Source organism: Canis aureus, chromosome 9 (genome assembly GCF_053574225.1).
Source record: "Canis aureus isolate CA01 chromosome 9, VMU_Caureus_v.1.0, whole genome shotgun sequence".
Classification (NCBI taxonomy): Eukaryota; Metazoa; Chordata; class Mammalia; order Carnivora; family Canidae; genus Canis; species Canis aureus.
The window spans coordinates 23,490,003-23,508,617 of NC_135619.1; the positions used below are offsets into that span (position 1 = coordinate 23,490,003).

The 18,615-nt window shown below is 34.0% G+C and overlaps 1 long non-coding RNA gene across 1 annotated transcript in view; it reads right to left on the reverse strand.

The window, feature by feature from the left end:
* Window positions 1–4,072: 4,072 nt before the first annotated feature.
* Window positions 4,073–18,615, reverse strand: part of LOC144320065 (uncharacterized) — a 56,369-nt gene continuing 41,826 nt past the window's right edge. Inside the window, exons 3-4 of the long non-coding RNA XR_013385650.1 lie at window positions 18,173–18,275; window positions 4,073–4,356 (exon numbers count right to left, since the gene is read on the reverse strand). This is a non-coding gene — a long non-coding RNA (uncharacterized LOC144320065). The remainder of the gene's footprint in view (window positions 4,357–18,172; window positions 18,276–18,615) is intronic.

The window sequence follows — 18,615 nt, forward strand, 5'->3', positions numbered from 1 at the left end:
TCCTTGTTTTGTTTCTTAAATTCCACACATGAGTGAAATCACATGGTATTTGTCTTTCTCTGACTGACTTATTTTCCTTAGCATGATACTCTCTAGCACCACCCAAATCATTACAAATGGCAAGATTTAATTCCTTTTTATGGGTCAGTAATATTCCATCATATATATATGTGTATGTATGTGTGCATACATATATATCAAGAAAGATGGACATATACATATATACATATATATATACACACATATATATACATACACACACACATACACACACACACACCATCTTTCTTGATTGGATATTTGGGTTCTTTCCATAATTTGGCTGTTGTTAATAATGCTGCTAAAACCATTGTGGTGCATGTATCCCTTCAAATCAATATTTTTGTATTCTTTGGGTGAATTCCTAGTACTGCAATTTCAGGATGGTAGAGTAGTTCTTTAACTTTTTGTAGAATCTCCATACTGTGCTACAGTCACTGCACTAGTTTGCATTCCCACCCATGGTGCAAGAGGGTTTTGCTTTCTCAACATCCTCACCAACACCTGTTGTTTCCTGTGTTGTTGATTTTAGCCATTCTGAGAGGTGTCATGTGATATCTAATTGTAGTTTTGATATGTATTTCTCTGATGATGAGTGATGATGTACATCTTTTCATGTGTCAGCCATTTGGATGTCTTCTTTGGAAAAAATATCTATTCATGTCTTCTGTCCACTTTAATTAGATTAGTTCATTTTTTGAGTGTTGAGTTTGATAAGTTATTTATGTATTTTGTATACTAACCCTTTATCAGATATATCATTGCATATGTCTTCTCCCATTCTGTAGGTTACTGTTTCGTTCTGTTCATTGCTTCCTTCACTGTGCAGAGGATATTTATCTTGATGGAATTCTGATAGTTTAATTTTGCTTTTGTTTCCCTTTCCTCAGGAAATATATCTAGAAAGAATTTGCTCTGGCCAGTGTCAAAGAGGTTACTGCCTATGTTCTTCTCTAGGATTTTGGTGGTTTCTTGCCTCACATTTGGGTCTTTCATCCATTTTTATTTATTTTTTGTGTATGTATTGTTTAAGAAGATGGTCCAGTTTCATTATTTTGCATGTTGCTGTCCAGGTTTCCCATAACCATTTTTTAATAAGATTTTACTTATTTATTCCTGAGACACACACACACACACACACACACACACACACACACACAGAGGCAGAGACACAGGCAGAGAGAGAAGCATGCTCAATGCAGGAAGCCCGATGTGGGACTTAATCCCAGGGCTCCAGGATCATGCCCTGGGCTGAAGGTAGGCACTAAACCACTGAGCCACCCAGGTGTCACCCTTTTTTTTTTTTAAAGACCCATAACCATTTGTTGAAAAGACTGCTTTCTTCCATTGGATACTCTTTCCTACTTTGTCAAAGATTGGTTGACAATGTAGTTGTGGGTCCATTTCTGGTTTTCTATTTTGTTCTATTGATCTACGTGTTTGTATTTGTGCTAGTACCATACTGTGTCGATCACTGCAGCTTTGTAATCTAACTTGAAGTCCAGACTTGTGATGCCTTCAGCTCTGTTTTCCTATTTCACGATTGCTTGGCCTTTACATGGTTCCACACATATTTTGGATTGTTTGTTTCGGCTGTTGGTATTTTGATAGAGATGCATTAAATGTGTAGATTGATTTGGGTATCATCTATAATGGTGAAAAACAGTAAACTTTTTCTTTATAGTCAGGAACAAGACAGGGATGTCCACTCTTACCACTGTTATTTGTACTGAAAGTTCTAGCCACAATTATCAGACAACAGAAAGCAAAAAAAGGCATCCAAATCAGTAAGAAAGAAATCAAACTTTCACTATTTGCCAACTATGTGATACTCTATATAGAAAACTCAAAAGACTCCACCAAAGAATAGCTAGAACTGATACATAAATTCAGTAAAGTCATGGCATACAAAAACAGTGCACAGAAATCTGTTGCATTTCTATACACCAGTAATGAAGTAGCAGAAAGAGTAATCAAGGAATCAATTGCACCAAAAACCATAAGATATCTAGGAATAAAAGTAAACAAAGAGGTAAAACATCCATACTCTGGTAATTGTGAAACAGTGATGAAAGATTTGGAGATGACAAAAATAAATGGAAAATATTTTTGCTCATGTTTTGGATGAACAAATATTGGTAAAATATCTATGCTTGTATAAACTTCTAGCAGTGTAGTCAGAACCCTTCTGTAGTTCTGAAGATCATCTCTACAGACAAGCTAAATTGTGAAGCAAGATATAGGTTATAGGTAGATAGTTAGGTCCAGTTGGTTGGTTAAGAGGTATTGAATTTCTTTAAGTTCTTAGAGTATGTATGTTAAACAATTATTAGCTGTTAGAAAATAATTGAAGATTTTTTTATTAATCATTTGACATTTATTAAATATTAACTATGTGTAAAGTATGTTTCTGGATATCTAGCAAAATAGACAAAGATCCTGTACTCATCAAAATGCATTTACTTTGTAGAAGAGTTAGACAACAGCAACTAATCATAATGTACAGTAAACTTAAATTAGAAGATGATCAAATCTACAGATAAAAATAAAAAGTGGAGCCAGATAAGGGGGATCGAGAAGAAGTGAAAGAGATTTCAGGAGGGTTGAGGGGACTTTTATTTTTTCAGATAATTCTCTCTGCTTTATGTTTGTTTCAAGTTTTTATTTAAGTCTTGTTAGGTAACATATAGTGTAATATTGCTGTCAGGATTAAAATTCAGCGATTCACCACTTACGTGTAACAGTCAGGGTTCATCACAAGTGCCTTCCTTAATATTAGTGGGGACTTTTAAATAGTGTTATTAGGTCTGCCCTTTAGTTTTATTTTGTTAAAGGAAATTCAGATCAATGAATCAGTGGAAAAATTATGCAAAATCATGGCTCATCTGAAGAAGTAGGATTACTCCATCTCTATCACAGCAATTATATGGATTCAGCGTCAACTGACCATTCCTACTATTTGCCAAAGTTTGGTTCTAAGTGTAATCACTAATAATATGTTGATTAAACAACAGTGCTATGAAACAGTTATTATGCAGGACACTCTGAGGCCTAGAAAGGTTAAGTGAATTGCTTTGCACACAAATGAAGATTTATCTGAAGAAGGAAAGATGGTAGTGTGCTGAAGAGAGAGTGGCCATTTAATGAGTTGATTTGACAATAATTTTTCTAACTGGACCTATAATTGCTTATCTTTACTTTTCTTCAAAATTGAACCTTGGAAATCAATAGATTTAAAAAGGAAACTTCATTTTTAGTTGTTTTTATTTTTGTGTTGGGTATGTTTTTCTAACTCAAAGTCCATTTAGGTTCAATGTCTCATCACAGATATTGTTTAAATTCAATTTCCTCATTCTAAATTGAAAAATAACCACTCAGAGTTCATTGATAGTTGGAATGGAATATTGCTTCCAAAAAATTTAAACTAATAGGTTTGGAAACTAGAGTAAAAAAAAATATATCTAAAAAAATAACTGATGCATGTTTATATGCATAGACGGTGGTTAGGTGGACTTTGAAAGAATCCCATATCTGTTCCAGAGAGGTAAAATTCTTCAGGTTTAAAAGAGCCACTTAAAGAAATGTTACATTAAGAGGCAAGAATAAAAGAGACAGCATTTTCAATACTTTGCTTGGAAGTCCCCTTAGCTAGGTGACCAAATTCATTGGATGTATTTTTAGCTTCCACACAACTACAGGAAGCAGTTTAGTTAAGCTCTTTGTCACTTCATCACAAAGGGATACCCCTTTTCTTTTTCAGTTTCTGATGACATTTCCCTTCCTTTTTTTTTTTTTTTTTTTTTTTAGCCATTTTCATTGCTTCCTATTTAGACAGCATCCTCAAAATCAGATTTCTACTAACCGTCTCTTTAAGTCAACTTAGGTTTTCTCTTATATGATTCTCAGTATCCTTCATGCCTTCACCTACATTTTTAGGCATTTCCTATGGTGGCTTTTTTTTCCACCTACCTACTTCTGTATCACGAATAACCACCACCCCACTTAAGCCCCCCAAAATTGCACCTTCAAATGATAAACATTTAGTATCTCATAATTCCTGAAGCTTAGGAATCTGGGTGTGCCTTAGTAGGGCTTATTGCTGGGTTAGGATCTCTCACAAGGCTGCAGTTAAGGTGCTATTGGTGTTGCAAGTATCATAATACTTCACTGGTGGAGAAATCACATCCAAGCTTATTCACATGGCTGCTGGTAGGCCTTGGTCCCTTGATAGCCATTGGCCAGTGATGCCAGTTTCTTGCCACATAAACCTTTTCTTCAACCAGCACACAACATATCAGCAGGCTTCCCTCAGAACATCTGAGGGAAAGAAAAAGAGAAAGGGTGAGCATGATAGAAGTCACAGTATTTTTGTAACCTAATCTCAGAAATGGTGTTCCTTCTCTTTTGCCATATTCTGTTTCTTAGAAACAAGTGCCTAGGCACAATCTGCTCCCTTAAGGAAAGAAATTATGTAAGAAATGCTTCCATGGATTTGGGCGTCATTGGGAGCCATCTCACAGGCTGCCTCTCACAAATCCGTTCAGATAATTAACAGATTTTGATATTGTATCAGCAAATAAGTTAGAAACAGAAAAAAAAGATAAACAAGAATATGATGTGTAGACCAAGACAGTACTCCACTAGAAATTTCCTAAGTAGATGGCATAGAGCATGCAAATTGAGGAAATTGCATTTTGTGGGTTAGAGTTTACCAAGGAAAATGGATAGCTGAAGGCTTTCCAGTTGAACATATTCTCTGGTTTGAGTTTTCTTTTCTTTCTTTTTTTTTTGTAAGATTTTATTTATTTATTCATGAAAGGCACTGAGAGATAGAGAGGCAGAGACATAGGCAGAGGGAGAAGCAGGCTCCATGTGAGGAGCCTGATTGTGGGACTTGATCCCAGAACTCCAGGATCATGCCCTGAATGGAAGGTAGATGCTTAACTGCTGAGCCATCCAGGCATCCCTGGTTTGAGTTTTCCTGTTGGTCTGCTTTTTTTCCCTCTCTCTTGGCTTTAATAATAATAATAATAAAATGTATTTCCCAAATTTACAATCTTCAAGTTTATTGATTCTTTATTCTAAATATCTAATGTGCTGTTATGCTTATCTATTTTTAGAGATTATATTTAATGATATATTTTATGAGTATCCACACATCCCCTAAATTTCTAATCCACAATTTAATTGTATTTTATACATCGTATGTAAAAGTTCATTGGAAATGGAAGCATATTTGTATTTTATTTCCCAGAAAGTTTAGACCCTTTCATCTCTGGGTGTTAGTGTGTGTGTGGGTGGAGGAGGCTACTAATCATTTTCACTCCTTCTGCAGTCAAGGTCAGCTGGTTTGGGATTTCAAATTTAATTAGATAGAGTTCTCTTGTAATTACACCAACTCCCAATTCCTGAGTGGAGGCCTTTATAATCCTGTTAGTAGTTAATTTGGAAGAGTTTATCTGCACTTTCCCTGTCCTTACTAGGCCATCTTTTGCAGGTTGTTTTTTAATGTGGTTGGAACAGAGGTTATTGGACAAAGGAACCTGCTCTTGTGTTTGTGGCTTTTCCAGACTCCACTCAATTTCACAGTTCCCTAATGAGATCCAAGACCTGCTTTATTCCCTTCATCCTTGCATAGTTACTTATGGCACATGGTACACTGCCCACCTCATACATGCAGTCCACAACTTTCAAGACTTTCTGATCTTCCATATGAGCAAGAGCTCTCAAGAATTTAATTTGTTAAGGCTTCCTTGCTTTTGTTGACTTCTTCAATTGACAGCCTTTCAAAATATGGCTTTTATTTTGTCAAGTTACTCATAAGAAGACATGTCATTTTTTATCATCCTTGGAAATGGAATTTCATTTGATTTATTCGTAACAGTACTTATACATACATACATAATTTTTTAAATTTTATTAAGGTTTAATTAACAAATATATTTCCAAGATATTTAGTGCAATGATGCTGTGATACGGCTATAAATTGTGAAGAGATTTCTCCATTGAATTAACATGTCTATCACTATATAAGAACATTAAATTCTACCCTTTTAAAAATTTACTTATACATAAAAGGTAGTCATTTTATATTATTTTTAAAGATTTAGGGGAGCCTGGATAGCTCAGCGGTTGAGCATCTGCCTTTGGCTCAGGGTGTGATCCTGGGGTCCTGGGATTGAGTCCCACATCGGGTTCCTCACAGGGGAGCCTGCTCCTTCCTCTGCCTATATCTTTGCCTCTCTCTCTGTCTCTCTCACGAATGAATAAATAAAACCTTAAAATAAAAAAAAAGATTTAGTTGAGGACGCCTAGATGGCTCTGTGGTTGAGCATCTACCTAGTTCAGGTCATGATTCTGAGGTCCTGGGAACAAGTCCAGCATCAGGCTCCCTGCAGGGAGCCTGCATTTCCCTCTGCCTACATCTCTGCCTCTCTCTCTCCGTGTTTCTCATGAATGAATAAATAAAATCTTTTAAAAAATATTTAGTTAAGTGTTTATAGGTACATTTAACTAGAATTCATCTTGTTATATTTCCACAATTTTTCTAATATTTTGTGGTTATAATTTTATGTTAAACATTTTCAGAATTCACTTTAAGTTGTCACCTTAAATCATCTTTTGACTGACTTCAAGGAACTAACTAATCATTTATATACCATCAGAAAATAACTGATATTATATTAGATTAGAGTATATTCAAAATCATGACTTTTCATTCATTTCTTTATATTCCATAAAATTTTTTGGATTTCTTAACCACCATTATATTCATTAGAATCTTGTTAATGTATGGAATTTTAGGATTGTTAGAAAAGCCACCAGTTCCTTCACTCTTCAAATTATAAAACTAAGGCCTAGAAATTCTAGGTTTTATATGTGCATCTATTCATTAATGTTTTTTTTTTTTTCTTAAAATCCTTTTCTAACATATCCTATTAATAGGACCCCTGGTCACTGTTTTCTTCACAGATCCAGGGATTATCACCACCCAATGGAATTCACAAAGTCTGCTTTTTTCATTTTTAGGTCTCTGGTGTGATACCTGAAGCTCACAGTAGTAACTTGCTACTCAGTTAGCTTAGTCTATTCTCAGGAGATACACAGAATATAAGCAATAACTCTTCCTCTAATGCTACCTCATTTTAAATGTGGTTTCATCATATTTTAATTACTACGAAAGCAATCTGCATTTAATTGCTTTACTTCTGTAGAGTAAAATGATGTAACTAAATTCAGGAGGCCTTCAAACCCTTCAAAAGTAGGCTTTGGAAAATACAAATCAGAAAAAAAAATGTGGTTGTGTATTCATTCTTTATAATAGGCTAGGAAAGCTCTGCTTTCATTGCAGTAACATTATACTGATAAACATCTTTATTTTTTAAGATAACCAAGCCATGGATAAAAATAAAGGTATCTTGATTTAGTCTATCATTTGTTATAATGCTATTCATATTGATGGGGTTTATTATTATAAATGAATACATATATCCTTAAAGACATATTTATTACTTATAGCATATAGGTAAATGATTTTTTCCAAGTCTGGTTTGCTTATTGGCTTTTGTTCTTAAAATTTTTAATTTTATTAAGGTTTAGTTAACAAATGTATTTTGAGATATTTAGTGCAATGATGCTGTGATACAGCTATAAATTGTGAAGAGATTTCTCCATTGAATTAATTAACATGCCTATCACTATATAAGAACATTAAGTTCTACCCTTTAATTTTTTTTTTGTAATATTTATTTGAAAAACAGAGAGTGTGCTAGTGTTGGGAGGGGCAAAGGAGAGAATCTTTAAGTAGACTCCCTGCTGAACACGAAGTCCGACACTCATGGGCTCGATCACATGACCCATGAGATCATAACCGAAGCAGAAACCAAGACTCCAAGGCTTAACGAACTGAGCCACTCAGGTGGCCCTCTCTTAGCACAGTTCAATTTGTTATTAACTGTAGTTATCTTATTATATGTTTGGTCCTCAGTCTTTATTCATCTTATCACTGAAAATTTGTACCCTTTTACCAGCCTCTTCCTGTTTTCCCTACCCACTCTAATCCCTAGCAACTACTTTTTTATTTTCTGTTTCTATGATTTTGACTTTTTTGTTTTGCTTTTTGTTTTGTTGTTTTGTTGTTGTTTTATTTCACATATAGGTGATATTTTGCCCTATTTGTCATTGTCTGATTGGCTTACTTCACTTACTCATAAAGTCCTCCAGATTCACCTATGATCTATGTTGTCTGAAATGACAGGATTTCCTTCTTTAAAAGCCGAATAATATTTCATTCGGTATAGATATGAGTGATATATATATATATATATATATATATATATATATATATATATAATCCATCCATGATGGACACTTAGATTGTTTTCATATTTTGCTTATTATGATGGTGCTATGAACATGGGAATATAGATATATCTTAGAGATAATGAGGCCATCTCCATTGGGTATATGCTCAGAAATGAAATCTATCATATGATAGATCTGTTGCTAATTTTTTGAGAAAATTCCATATTGTTTTCTGTAGTGGCCATATCACTTTACATTCTCATTGACAGTGTTTTCTCCACATCCTCATTTCTTATTTCTTGTCTTTTTGATAATAGCTGTTCTAACACCTGTGAGGTGAAAACTTATCATGGCTTTGATTTGCATTTTCCTAGTGGTTAGTAATGCTGAGCAATTTTCAAGAACCAGTTGGCTATTTCTTTGTCTTCTGTGGAATTAGGGTATGTATTTCCTCTGCCTATTTTTCAATTAAAGTATAATTAATATATCATGGTAATAATTTCAAATGTACAACATAAGGATTTAAAAACTCTCTACATTACTCAGTGCTCATCACAATATGAATACCCTCTGTCTTCTCTATTTCACCCACCCCCCTATACTTCTCTTTGGCAACCACCAGTGCTCTGTATTTAAGAATCTGTTTTCTTGTTTGTCTCTTTTATCCTTTGTTCATTTGTTTTGTTTCTTAAATCCCCATATGAGTGAAATCATGTGATATTTGTCTTTCTTTGACCGACTTATTTTACTTAACATTATACCCTCATGTTCATCCATGTTGTTGCAAGTGGCAAGATTTCATTCTTTTTATACTGCTGAATAATGTTCCATTGTGTATATATACCATATCTTCTTTATTCATTCACCTATGGATGGACACTGGAATTACTTCCATGTCTTAGGTATTGTATTCTTTGAGTAAATCCCCAGTACTGGAATTATTGGATCATATGGTAATTCCGATTTTAATTTTTTTAGGGATCTTTCATGATGTTTTGCAGAGTAGCTGCACCAATTTACATTCCCATCAACAAAGCATACGGGTTCCTTTTTCTCTACATTCTTGCTAACACTTGTTATTATATGTATTTTTGATTCTAGTCATTCTGACAGGTGTAAGTTTATATCTCATTATAGTTTTGATTTGTATTTCCCTGATAAATTGTATTGAACATCTTTTCACATGTCTTTTGATCATTTGTATATCCTTTTAAGAAAAATGTCTATTCAGGTCCTCTGCCCGTTTTTAATTGAATTATTCTTACTATCATCATTATTATTAGTGTTAAGTAGAATGAGTACTTTATATATTGTGTATTTTTAAAAAAGATTTTTATTTATTTATGAGAAAGGGAGAGAGACAGAGCAAGAGCAGATGGAGACTAAGAAGGAGAAGCAGACTATCTCCTGCATCATGCAGGACTGCATCCCAGGACCTCAGGATCATGACTTGAGTGCAAGGTATTTAAGTTAAGTTTGTTTGTTCTATTTCTGTGAAAAATGACATTGAAATTTTGATAGGGATTTTGCTTGAATCTGTAGACTGCTTTGGGTAGTACAAACATTTTTTAAAATTATTTATTTATTATTACTTATTTATATATAAGAGAGACAGCAAGTTTGAGTGGGGTTTGGGGGCAGAGAGGGAGCCAGTGGGAGGGGGAAGGAATCTCAAGCAGACTCTGTGGTGTGCAGGGGCAGCCCTGATGTGAGGCGCAATCTCAGGACCCTGAGATCATGACTTGAGCCAAAACCAGGAGTCAATGCTTAACCAGCTGAGCCACCTAGGTTCCCCAAGGGTGGTATAAATATTTTAAAAATATTATTCTCTCAATGAGCATGGAATATTTTCCATATATTTGTGTCTTTTTTAAATTTATTTTATCAATGTGTTATAGTTTTCAGTGTATAGGTCTTTTACCTCATTGTTGAAATTTATTCAAAAGTATTTTACTCTTTTTGATGCAGTTGTAAATGGAATATTTTAAAATTTCTCTTATTGTTGGTGTAGAGAAATGCAACTCACTTCGGTATATTGATTTTGTATCCTGCATCTTTAAAATTTTCTTTTTTATTTATTTATTTTAGAGACAGAGGGAGAGCAAGTAAGAGAGGGGAGGAGCAGAGGGAGAAGAACAAGCACACTCTGTGGTGAGCACGGAGCCCATGCAGAACTCTATCCCACAACCTTGAGATCATGACCTAAGTTGAAATCAAGAATTAGACAACTAACCAACTCAGCCACCCAGGCACTTCTCTATATCCTTCATCTTTAGTAAATATATTTATTCTAGCAGTTTGTTTTGGTGGAGTTTTAGGACTTTCTCTATAAAATACAGTGTCATCCTAAATGGAGAGAGTTTTGCTTCTTCCTTCCCTTTTAAATGCCTGGTCTTTCTTTTGCTTGCCCAACTGTTCTAGCTAGGACTTTCAAAACTATGTTGAATAAAAGTATCAAGAGTAGGCATCCTTGTACTTTACCAATCTTAGAGAAAAGGCTTTCAGCTTTTCACAGTTGATTTAGATGTTCTCTGTGGATTTGTAATAAATAGTCTTTATTATGTTGAGGCACATTCCTTCCATACCTTTTTATAGGACATTTTATGAATGGATGTTGAAGTTTGTCAAATGCTTTTTCTGAATTTATTGAGATCACATCATTTTTAACATATTTTGCTAATGTGGTGCATCACATGTATTGATTTGCAGGTTTTTTTAATAAATTTATTTTTATTGGTGTTCAATTTACCAATATACAGAATAACACCCAGTGCTCATCCCGTCAAGTGCCCCCCTCAGTGCCCGTCACCCATTCACCCCCACCCCCCACCCTCCTCCCCTTCCACCACCCTTGATTTGCAGTTGTAAGCCATTCTTGCATCTCTCGTATAGTCCACGATCCTTTTATTGTATTGAATTTCATACTTGTTAAGAATGTTTTCATTGATGTTCATCAGGGATATTGGCCTGTAATTTTTTCACTGTGTTTTTCTATCTTTGATATTAGGGTAATGGTTGCCTTGTAAAATGAGTTTGGAAATGTTGCCCACTCTTCAATTTTTGGAACCATTTGGAAGAATTGCTATTAATTCTTCCTTAAGTGTTTATTAAAATTCACCAGTAAAACCATCTGGTCCTGGACTTTTTGTGAGACTTTGATTATTGATTCAGCTAGTAATCTGTATGATTATGTTTCTGTGTCTTTATTATTCAGTCTTGGTAGGTTGAATGTTTTGGGAATTTATCCATTTCTTCTAGGTTGTCTAATGTATGAGCATATGATTGTTCATAGCCATCTTTCATGATCCTTTGTATTTCTGTGGTCTCAGTTATACTGTTCCTCTTTCATATCTAATTTTATTTATTTGAGTCCCCTCTCTTTCTTGGTAAGTCTAGATAACAGGTTTTCTGTTTTGTTTCTTTATTCAAAAAGCAGACTCTGTATCACTGAGGTTTTAAATTGTCTTCTAGTCTCTATTTGACTTGTTTCTACTTTGTACTTGGTTATTTCCTTCCTTCTGGTAACTTTGGACTTTTTTTTTTCTGGTTTCCTAAAATATAAAGTTAGGTTGTTTATTTGAGATATTTCTTTTTCTTAAAGTGGGGATTTATTAGCACAAACTTCTTAGAACTACTTTTGCTGAATCTTGTGTTTTGGTGTGTTTTGTTTCCATTTTCATTTGTTTCAGTACATATATATATATACATTATCTTTTTTTTTCTTCTTCTTCTTTGATCTGTTAGCTGTTCTGGACATGTTATTTAATCTTTTTTCTTTGTTTGTTTACTTGAAATACATTTAACTTTAAAAGCATTCAGCGCTCAAAAACAACTCAAAACCCCAGATGAGTTTTAATCTTGCTCTTTGCTGCCTGATTCACAGTGCTTATAGACAGATGAACATGGGGTGGAAACCTGAGCCTCGGTGTAACCCTAGGGCCAACTTGGCCAGAGCTTCATGATCACTGAACCCAAAGGCATTTAGCCATGTAAGGCTAACTTAGAGATAGGACAAGGCAATGGAAAGCTGAGTGGTTTAAAAGACAAGAGAAAGTGGTGGCTGACTGGAGTGACCTCAAGCCCCCATCCAGCAGGGAGCCACCTCTGGCAGAGCCCAGAACATGTGGCAAAGACCTAGGACTATTTTTTGCAGCTGGCTGCCCCACATGGGCTCACCTTGGGATGTTGTCTCTTCCTGAGGCAAACCCTTTAATGAGCAAAACTTTCTGAAAGGAATCAATTGTATTTTTTCCAACTGTAGACTTAAAACAGATGCTTCTTTTAGTTGGATTTTGTATTCATAGCTATAAACATGTTCTGTACCTTTAAAAGTAAAGTGTAAGCTGGTAGAGAGAATATCACAAATTATTAATACATATCCTAATTCAGAAAATGGTTTATCTAGTCTGAATGTCAGAAGAAATTTTTGGAAAAAATTACTCCCTGCATCCTCCACCCAAATAAAAGACTTATACCTTGGAGAAGAATATAACTCTCTACCTTAAAGTAAGTACTACTAAGGGAATTTAAAGAGTTTCCTTGTAACTCTCTTTGAGGTGGCAATGTATGCTTTAATTTGAGAATGATTAAGAGACAATTTGTTTCTGGTTTAGTGTAGTTTGAAGAGGGGCCAGAATTGATAGAATTGGCACACCTTATATAGTAATTCCTTTCTTTAAAAACTAGATTCTAAAAAAATTTACAAGCTCATGAATACATGTCATAATTGTACTAGTTAATAATTCATTGCATAACAAAATAAACCCTTTTACTAAGTATTTTATTATAGTGCTCTTAAATTTCTTAAAATTAGCTCATTGCTATGTCAAAACTGCAAAAGCATTTGCCACTTTGTCATAATTGTCTATGTTGTTTTGACTTTAATAAACAATGCATTAACTAAATAGCTTTGTTGAGGTGAGCAAGCTATTGTTTAAAATAATGAATAGTAAGTGCATTTCCTCAATAGATGACATAAAAAATTTTAATGTCTACAAGACTCTCAGTATAACTATATTATTTATACTCCAACTATATATTATGTATTTTTTACATATGTATACATTTTCTAACAGTATATTCAAGATGTTAGTATTTGCATTACTTTGGATAAAAGTTTATCAGGTCGTTGTGCCACCCTTAGCTTAGATTATGGGAATTTGATAATAAACAAAATAGCCAAAATTCTTGCCTTTGTGGAATTTTGGTACTAGGGTGTTATTTTATTTTTGTTTACATCAGGTGTAGTAAAGTTGGGCACGTTTTGATGTGCTTATGTGACAATTCTTATAATTTCATTTTGTTTTTTATTTTAATTATTAGTAATCAAGTTAGTAATTTCATTAATACTAGCCATGTTTATTTTATTAACATTCTTTTTTCTGTAAAGAGTTTAAGATTTTTCAATTCTCAAATGATAGCTCAGTATTCATAGATAACTTTCCTTTGGTAATGGTTTATCAAACATGAGGAAATATCTGTATTAAATCATTTTATAAAGAGAAAAATCAAGCTGAAAATAGATTATCTTAAACACTATAATTAGGGATATAACATGAAACGATGACCAACACTAATTGTGTTGTAAGATGTTTAGAAAAGTTAAGAGAATAAATCCTATGTGTTCCTATAACAAGAAACTTTTTTTTTCTTTTTATTGTGTCTAAATGAGAAGATAGATGTTAATCATTTTACAATATATGTAAATCAAACCATCATGCTGTACTCATTAAACTTATATAGCAATGTATGCCAATTATTCCCAATAAAACTGAAAAAAATATGAGTGTTAGAAATGTCACCCTGACTTCCCACATTCTCTCACAGTTTGAAATAATTTTGCATAAATAATAATTTGAAATTTGAGGAGAAATAAAAAGCAAAACATATTTTTGTTACACCTTTTCTAGAACATCAGAAAAGGGATAATTATTTTGATAAATATACAGTGTAATTTAAAGATATGATTAATTAAAGGTTTTCATTTTAATGACATTTTTTCTTTCTTTTTTAAAATCCTTTTTATTTTCTTATAACCAAAACACTGAAAGAAGGCCACTGTGCCAATGTAGCAACTACAAATATTATAAAGAGTTTCAATTAATAGTAACTATAGCAATAATATAATGCAAACTATGGAATGAACTCTGCTAAATGTTGTACGTGTGTATACTTATTTAATCCTCATACTACTTTATCCCAGTTTTATAGATCAGGAAATGGAGGCAGCATCATTAATCCAAGGTTATACAACTAGTATTTATACAGCAGATAGTGAAACCTAGGGCTTCAGGCTTCAAAGTCCACTCCATTAAAGCTGAAATATGGATCCATACACATTGAGACCTAAATTGCTGGCCAATTCCTAGGCGCCATGTGCATATTAACACATTTAACATTTAACCTGCATAAATAATAGGCAGAGGTTAGTTATTCTCAGTATGTGCATAAGGAATTAAATTCGTATTAATTGGTTTGCCTGGGTGGCTCAGCGGTTTAGTGCCCATCATTGGCCCAGGGCGTGATCCTGGGGTCTGGGGATCGAGTCCCGCATCAGGCTCCCTATTTGGAGTCTGCTTCTCTCTCTCCCTATGTCTCTGTATCTCTCTCTCTGTGTCTCTCATTAATAAATAAATAAAAATCTTTTAAAAAATAAAATAAATTCATAGTATTGAAGTTAGCTTAACAGAATTCATAGGGAGCAATATTAGGATTGAAATACTTATATACTTCTTATTCTATGGCTTCAGATTTCAAGTTTTTAGGAGATGGTATGCCCTGGTAAAATGCTGGTTTATCCCTGTTATTCCAACTTAGTTGTTCACACTCCCATCTTTTAATCTCATAGGCATTTCAATTTACATGATACATTATATGGTTATCCTATCAATATCTCCTCAAACTGACTCTTAGTTTGAATGTCCTAAACTGCCTACCTTTCTCACATTTCAGAACTTTTATCAGGAGATTTCATTATTCTGTTGGTAGAATCCCATCACCCCATGAAAGCTGCCTTCATAACTGACTACTCTTACGGTTGCCCATTAGATCTTCTCTGGCCTTATGTATGTCAGATGATCTCTTGAAGAGAAAATATCCCCATTTCTGTCATCTGAAATAAGTCCTTTAAAACTTAGAGTTACCCTGAGAAAATTCATTATCATGTGTAAATTCTAGTTTAAAAGTAGCCCTTCAGTCTTGTCTCAGATAGAAGCAGAGACCCTATCTTCCCATTTTGATCATTGCAAGGTTGTCACTATCAAATGCTTGGTGAATACTTAGCTATTTCCATCAAACAGTCCAGAATGTATACTTCATCAAAAGGTGCCCCATGAATCAATATGTTAGTCTAATAAAGATGATCTCAGCCTATTTCCATTATAAAAAACATTTCAAATCATCAGAGTTAATTGGAATGCCAAGGACCCAAGCTAGCATCACTAATTGGATGGTCATACCAAGAAGGAGAAGAAATGACAGTATTCTTCCAAATTAAATGGAAATGCTATATAAACGTCTTCTTTTTCTTTCTTCTTCTCCTTTTTTTTTTTTTTTTTCCTGAGAAGCAGAGAGCACTTTTGTTATTAGACAGAACTGGGTCAGTTCCAAATTCCAGCTCTGCTGCTGAGGCAACCATGCTATGCATACTATACACACATATTTTGGCTCTGCTTCCTTAAGTACAAGGGATGAATAAAAATCATAACAACCTCACAGAGTTGTTGTTGAGCATTAAATTAGATAATGCACACCTACCTGCTGTCATATAGTAGATGCTTAATACATTGCTTTGATTGCTGCATTTATCTTACCAAATTTTGAAAGTGGAAATCTCAACCACCCTATTATGACTTCTAAGATAATTAAATATGGATATAAGTCAATAAACATTTTAAACTAATGTCAGCACATTTAAAAATTGTTCACATAAAATTCATCAATTTATTTGAAAAGTCAAAGTAAATATTCATATAGTTATTTTTTGTTATTCTAAAATTTGTAGAATGACAAAAATATTTTTCTTTAAAAACAAGCTTAATATTTAGTTATTTTTCTTGGTTCTTAGGCAGTATCAAAGAGGACCTGTGAAAATAAAGAATACTCAAAGAAAAACTAACTGCTGTTGACAAGTGTGGCTTAGAAAATGTGTGTCTCCATTCTGGAGAGCCCATTTAGTGACAGTTTGGCCAGTCCATGAACTTTAGCTTTTATATAAGAAAAATAAAATGGATAACCCAGGGATACTATCAGTCTGTGAAGATAATCATTAAACAATTCATGGGAGAGTAACCTCATAAGGTCAGTGGTATGCTCATCTCAGATTTCTTCACATCAGTGCATAGAATTGGGAGGTAATTGACCAAGTTACTGCTGTCCTTTTAGCACCGAAGATTTGTTGATTGTTAGTTGATAGGGAAAATGACATTATTATAATACCTTGTCCCTCACATTATCACCTCGTGCATGCAAAGAGATGGTTTTGTATTATATTGGGTCTTGGACCTTGAACGAAGATGAAGAGAAGTTTTACAGATCCAATGAAATCCTTTGGTTTTTAGAAGATGAATTATAGTTTTTACTAGAAAAGAGTATTAAGCTAATAGCTTTCAGGCGAGTAATGTATTTCAAAGGGCAAAAGAGCTGCTGAGGTCTCCTGTGCCTCTTTTTCTTACTTTTATTAAATATTTTATCACTCTAGAAAACCCCTTAGAGCTTGTTATTTCTGACAAGGGTCCTCAAAAGCAGTAACACCGATGTGCTGCAAAGAGGATTCCCATTCTTTTCTGTCTACATTGAAACTCCAGCTTCTAAACAATGATCCTCACAGAGGATGTATCTGTTTTTCAAAGTGTATTTCACATCACCTAATAATAATTATATAGAAGTCTTTGCATTTAAGCCATTTTATAGGTAAGCATCACATTAAAATGCCTTCCAGGTGTTAAAATAAATGAAACAGCACCTGAAGAGGAAAAGAGATTGATTTTAATCTGATATTATGGTAGTAGGTGAGGGAGACTGAACTCAACTTCACTGAGAAAAAAAAAAAAAAAGGAAAAGAAAAAAAAACCCTGGTGTTAGGGTAGAAATTTCAGCACTGAGGTAAGCTAATGAGGGGGACATTTCAGGTGAGGAATTGGGGAATGGCTGATCAGTGGATGTGTTATTCCTGAGACTGCAGAGGTTTTTCTCTGTGATTAGGCCATCTATGTTTGCTCATTAGCACCCATAGAAATTAGACTCCCACATATCTCAGAGAGAGAAGGTAGAGGTGCTATCCCTGTCGCTGTTTACATGTCAGATAGTTCCCAGGTCCTCAAGAAAGACATTTTCTCTGTTGTAAAACAGACCAAAAGCTAAGAGATTGACATATATTTCATAGAGGCAGAAAAAGGATTTACAATTACAAATGTTCTAAAGTAAATGCTTTAAGAAAGGTCAGGGACCTATTGTCCCTAGGGAAAGGATCCTGTCTAAAGTTTTGAAAGCTGAGAGGTGTATTGAGGCTCTCTTGGTTATTGGGTGCTATGAAACTGCAAGGAAACATAGACTATTCAATACAAGTGAAATAAATATACTTGTAATCAGTGTGCCAAATAATATTAATAAATATTAATATCTACCATTTATTTAAGGTTTTCTATTACAAGGCAGGAACATGAACATTTCTAGTCCTTAAAAAGTATCTTCTGAAAGAGATATTATTATGTCACTGGATAGAGCAACTGAATCTGAGGAAATCTAATTGCCCATGTTAGTCATTTGAATATGTGAGTAGACTGAAATTAACCTCAAATCTCCCCAGAAAGTATAAGCTTTGGAATCAAACCTGGATTGAGTCATGCCTTTGTTGATAACAGCTCTTTGACTTCATTTTGCTTACTTCTCTTTCTTGGTCCTTAGCTGTATGGGCCAATACTAGTATTTGCCTCCTAGGGTAAGTATAAACATTACATGAGACATAGCAGAGGAAATTTTTGAGATAAAAGACTAGCATGTAGTCAAGTACCCTAAAGGGTTAATTATTACTCTAAATTCTGTATTCTCACTTTGCCATACCATCTCCTAAGGGATAGATTTTGATTACTACAGAATGAATTGTATGTGAATCATTATTGTACGTATCGATTACTTTTCTTGTACTGAATTTTTAACAAAAGCATTTATTTGATTAACACCTTTTGATTATGAATTCTGTCATTTTTATTGATAAAAACAAACTTTTATTGCCAATAAAAAACAAAGTAAAATGCAGGCCCATGGAAATAGTAC